General features: G+C 44.7%; 1 long non-coding RNA gene across 1 annotated transcript; it reads right to left on the reverse strand.

The window, feature by feature from the left end:
- Window positions 1-939: 939 nt before the first annotated feature.
- LOC128413748 (uncharacterized) lies at window positions 940-3,555 on the reverse strand. Its single transcript, XR_008330431.1, has 3 exons — window positions 3,439-3,555; window positions 2,323-2,411; window positions 940-1,030 (listed from the first exon to the last, which is right to left on the reverse strand). It is a non-coding gene; the product is annotated as an uncharacterized LOC128413748 (long non-coding RNA).
- Between the last annotated feature and the right edge of the window lie 2,294 nt (window positions 3,556-5,849).

A 5,849-nucleotide genomic window follows, 5' to 3' on the forward strand; every position in this document is an offset into this window, starting at 1 on the left:
CACCTCAAGTCTATGTAATATATCCTAGCCTAACCTACCTCAATGCATTGTTCTGAGGATAAATTGGGGAAAGGGGGCACACATCATGTATACCACTTTCTTGGGGGGGGGGAGATAGGATTAGGGATGAATGGACCAGTTTATTTCAAGCCTGTGTCAGTTTTGCATGAATTCATTCATAAATCAATTCTACCATGTTTCTGTATTAACCAGGTAATATGTTAACTTCCTATTTAATAGCAATGTATCCTAATATACACACTTCTAATGCATTTTGGCATTAATATATATATATTTTAAAGCTGAATACAGTTTTTAAAATTCAAAGAAACGCAATATCTGAATGATAGTTATGTCCCAGACCAAGAGGTATGAATTTGAGCAGTTTGCTTATCCTCTAACCCTAGCTGGAATGTAAATGTAATAAAATAAAGACATGTGAGATACTGTCCCTGTTTGCCCCCAGTACTATATATTCTTGCTCCGGAGAGATTATCGTTGAACTTAAAAGTACATACTTCTGAGTAAACATGCATAGGATTATGCTGCAAGGCACAGAAAGATTACAACATTAATTGTGTAAAGAGATTAATGTGGGTGTGTATATCGAGAAAAAGGAAAGAGAATGAAATGTGTACACAAATGTCTGTGTGTGCAAAGAGAAAAAGGAATTAAGGGATAAGTGAGGAAGTTGGTATGGAGGGGAATGACTGCATAAAGGGGAAGGGGAATCTGAATTTGAATGCGCCAAGCACCAAACACATTCATTTTTGCACAGGCTCATTTGTTGATTTCTGCAACCCTTTACTGGCCGAAGGAATGAACTTTAATGCCCGATCTTCAGCGCACATGCATGTGAAATAATGGCAGCATCATGAGGCAGTGTTTTGTATCTGCTTCATCCTTTCCTTGCTCAACACCATTCTTGCTCACTGATGGTCAGTTCTGCTTCCTACAAGTCAACTTGGCCATTTTCTCTCAAGAGCGCTATTGGACAGAAAGTGGGTGCTGTTTGGCAAGTAAAAGTGACCTGGGGTTGGAGGGGCAGGGGAGAGACATGGAGAAGGAAATAATAACGGGAATGGTTTACTGATTTCCATTCGCTGTGTGTTGTACAGAGAGCTGGAAGGAAGGAAGGAAGGAAGGAAACACAGGGAGGGAGTGACTAGGAATAGGTTGGAAAGCACAGACTGGAGCAATTAGAGGCAAGTTCCCTCATTGCCATAGCCCTTCTTACAGTCCTTTGCCACATTTCAGGAGTATCACTAGCTGTGAAGGCCACTTCTCTTGTAGTAAAGCAGCAGGTTTTGCTGGTGGGAGTGGCCGGTAGCACCACCAATTCTAAGGGTCACCATCATAGCTGTCAACTTACAGATTTGAAAATAAGGGACCAGCAGCCTCAAAAATAAGGGATCAGCAGCCAAAATAAGGGATCAGTTTGCATTAACTAGCCACACACACACAGCCTCCCCCCCTCGCCACGAGATCGTCACCCGCCGTTTTAGTTAACCAGCTCCTTTCCTTTCCCCCATAACAGTCAATCGAAGGAGCCTCCAAAACAAATCCAAAAGCCCCCCCCTCCCACGAGATCGCCTTTCCTTTCCCTCCACCATGTGCCCCTGCTCCAGACAAACCTTTTCCCCGGCAAGGGTGAGTGGGCCGTCAATGACGTATCCATCTGATTCCGAGCACAGGTATGTTTAACTTCTGAGCCCCTCCGAGCCAAAGGCAGAAAGCCCAGCCAGCAGCCAAACGAAGCCTCAAGCGGTGGTTCCCACAGCACAGCAACCCGGCAAAGGGGATGCAGCAACGCGGCCGGGCACAAGGTATGCAAGCTCCACCCCCCAGTCGTTCTTAGACTCCTTATTGGGTGAGCAACGCAGCCAAGCAACACAGTTGGAGCCTCCTCCTCCTCCCTGGCCTGCAGGGAGGGAGGGAGAGGAGCTGCTTCTTTTGAAACCTGGGAAATTTATGGGACATCACCAATCTGGGACAGCAGCGGGAAACGGCGCCGGGATAAGGGAGTTTCCCGCCAAATAAGGAACGGTTGACAGCTATGGTCACCATCCACTCTACTTATTCATTTGGGGCTTTTATCCTGTGCAGCTTTTTATTCTAGAGACACCATACACATGTGCACACACAACAGAGAGAGGACAGGGGGTGGTGAAAGGCCAGCCCACCTATGAGGCAAGGTGAGGTAACTGCCTCAGGCAGCGTGATTCACTGGGGCAGCAGATTCCAAGGTCAATCTTCCTTCACCGCCTTGTTCCCGATTCATTCATGTTCATTTATTATATTTCTATGCCACTTTTCACTCACATGAGTCACATGTAACTCTTCCCTCACCCCTTCTTCCCTGGTCCACCTCGGGTGCTAAAATGTCTTGGGCCAGCCCTGCCATGTTATGTCTAAAAACGTAAGAGTGTCAAGAAGAGTCATGCTGGATCTAGCTAGTAGCCCATCTAGTCCAGCTTCCTGTTTGCACAGTGGTCACCCAGATGTGTGTGGGGAGCCCACAAGCAGGACCTAGGCCCAAGAATGCTCCCCCTTCTCTGGTTTCCAGAAACTGGCATTCAGAAGCATACAGTCTCCAACAGTGGAGGTAGAACATAGCAATCAGGCTGAGTAGCCACTGGCTATGCAAAGAACACCTTGAAATAATTATAAATCTCCACTAAAGGTAAGAGTGAATTTCATCCGGGGAGGGGGGGGAGCAATAATTATTTCTCTTTTCAAAGCATTATAACAGAGAGGACCTTGGAAGGTATTGCTGAAACAAAAAAAAGATGCAAAAAAAAATCCCCTCTGCCAATTTTCACAGCATTCATCCTGTGGACTTCATTTTTTAATTGTTTTCCTGTGTTTGTTTATTAGTTTTGGAATTAAACTCTGCCATGGCGACATCTCAACTCAGTTGCTCCCTCTGCCTATGGGGCTCATGGAAATTTTGGCAGAAGTCTGTTAACATCTGTTCCTTTTATTTGGCTGTAAAAAAAGAAAGAAAGTTGGAGGAGGGGAGACAGACTGCTGTTGAGGGACTCACTTTGGAGAACAATTCCACTTTGTCATGCAGCAATTATTTGTTATGAGTTTTGAATACTTTCCTGATTGAATAAGGTTTTATTTGTGTTTCTATATTTAAAAGAGAGAGAAAGAGAGAGAAGAGAAGAGAAAGATAGAGGAATTACTCTGGGAGTCAGTTCTGTAAGATGATAGGAGGGAAAGATCAGCTGAATGCCTTAATTGCAATTCTTTACAGTGCCAAGTCCAACCTTACCCATTAGGGATGCTCTGCGCACCACATGCCATTATTCTGCACCGTCTCCTGAGCATGATCCAATGTTGCCACTGCCCCTTCCTCCTTACTTTTAAAAAGAGCACTCTGCAGCACCAACTCGTCTCAGAGCATTCACTGCCCCCTTTCTCATTACTTACCCAGCATGCTACAGATATCGCCTCTGGTAGACCGGCACTTTCAATCTTCTTGGCTACTGTCAGGTCCAGGGGATGAAGAAAAACAAGTTGTTGCTGCTGCTAGGCAACTGCAGAGCCCACAGCATCCAGCAACTTCCCATTGTTGATGATTGGAGGATGAGTCCTGAGGTTGCCTAGCAACAGCAATATGCTTCCCCCTGCTCAGGCAGGGCAAGGTGGCCATCGTGCAGAGAAAGAGCAGCAATCTCTTTGTAGGATCAATCGAGTCAAGAAATGCCACTTGCTCTAGTTTCTATTATATGTATCTATTGTGGCCTTAGTCATGGTGCCTAAGTTCAGAAATTTGGGGGGAGGTGCATCATAAAGTTTGAGGTCGAAGTTTGCTTCTCAACTAATTATGAGCAAAGACCAAACCCCAAGGAAGTTCAAGCATAACTTGTAATCAACTGGTGGATCCCACAACCCCCTTCCATTTCCGCTTGGCAATGGCAGCAGTCTAGACACCGAGGATTCTGGGAGATGTTGTTTTCTGGGTACCTGATGGCCATATTGAGGATTCATGTCTCTTGTGTCTCCGTATTTCCTTACACCCTGGGGCATTGCTGTTGTAGCAACATTCCAAACATCAGGGAAGGAGGGAAGAATGGAAGTCTCTCTGATACTGCTATTCCTGCCACTGCTAGGTAAGTTTTGGGAAAGGGAAGGGAGCAACAACAGGGCAGGGGACCACAGCCAGCTAGAAGGGGCATTTGGAAACCACTTGGTTGGATACTTGCATTGACAACGAAGCTCACAAAAATGATGGAGCATGAGATAATAAAACGACAGTCTCATCATTGTAAGTGCAACAGTATCCACATTTTAGAACTGGGCTTGGGGGCTTGTTTTCGAATTTTGGTGGGGAATAATTCATTTTAACAAAGTCAAGATGGAAGAACTTTGGCCATTGCCATTACATGATGAACACCAGATTCTGGGGTGAGGAAGCTCAGATTTAGGGGTCAAATGCAGTCCTCTGAAGCTCTCTTTCCTCTGGACTCTCCTCAGCCACACCCCTGTCAGCATCAGGTTAGCAAGAACTCACATGGTGTCAGTGAAGTTAACTCTTTATTCGAAGAAACAAGACAGCTCAGGCGGCCAGTCCTAGTGAGCACAGCAACTCTTCCTGGCAGAACTTAGAACAGCAATGGCGCACATCTGAGAGGTGCCGGGAATGAGTTCTTGTGAGCTCCAGCTGAAAAAAATCCCCTATGGATAGCAGTAAAAACAATGTCATATAAGCACCCTTTGGGCCATTCTCTGTGTTCCCATTGGACCAAGTTCAGTGCCCTGGCTCGTACTTCTTCCTGGTTGGATGACATTGTGTATGGTTGTGACATTATACAGCCAATTGGATTTGACTGTTTGACACCACTGAGAGGCCAAGGAAGAGTGATTTAGCTAGGGTTGCCATATTTCAAACAGTGAAAATCCAGACAACTTTTTGGCCAAAGTTATTGACCTGGGCTGCTATACATCCAGTTTTCCCCAGACGTTTAACAGATTTCTACCCAGACACTGCTGTCAACCTGGACATATGGCAACCCTAAATTTAGCAATGATGATGATGACGATGGTGATAACGTTTTAGCCAGGAATGCAAAAAAGAATCCTCAAAAGGGGAAAAACTGTTCAGCATAAACAAAAATGTTTGCAAAAACAAATAAATCCTATTAGTAACTTTGACCCAACTCTAATTAGGACCAGCCAATGTGGCATGTAAATTTTCAAGTCATGCAGAACTTGTCCTCAGACTAGATCGTTGCTAGAATTTGAATTTCAAGTGAGTAAAAGCCAAACAAAAACAGCTCTCAGAAGTGGGAAGCTTCAGAAACAGGAGTTAAAATGAAAGAGGCTTATGTTCCTTCTACCACATTTTTCCATTTTGAAACACACACACCTATAGAAGTACACTAACCTGGAAATTCTCTCAGGGCCTGATGAAAAGTTGAATTCCTGAACACCGGCAGAGTGATCATTTGTTCATAAATGCCAACAATGGCAATGCTGGTGTGTTCTGAAACAAAAGAGTTGAGGTCTACTGTAACAATGCAATACATACCCCTTCCTAAAGGACATGTCCTCCCTCTCATCATTCTCATACACAAAACAAGAATTTTCTTCAACAGGACCTTTCACTTTACAACAAGAAACTGTCCCAGCAAAATAAGAAATACCCTGCATTCTAAGCCACTATTACTGCTGTTGATTATTGTCGTTCTCATTTCTGTCTCTCCCTTTGTGGTGAATATTCTCATGTCATTTCACCCAGTCAAATCAGGACCGCAATGCCTCAAGGACCGTCACTTCCCATATGAACCTACCCAGTTCCTGAGATCATCTTCTGAGGCCCTTCTTCATGTGTCTCCTCC

Source organism: Podarcis raffonei, chromosome 5 (genome assembly GCF_027172205.1).
Source record: "Podarcis raffonei isolate rPodRaf1 chromosome 5, rPodRaf1.pri, whole genome shotgun sequence".
NCBI lineage: Eukaryota > Metazoa > Chordata > Lepidosauria > Squamata > Lacertidae > Podarcis > Podarcis raffonei.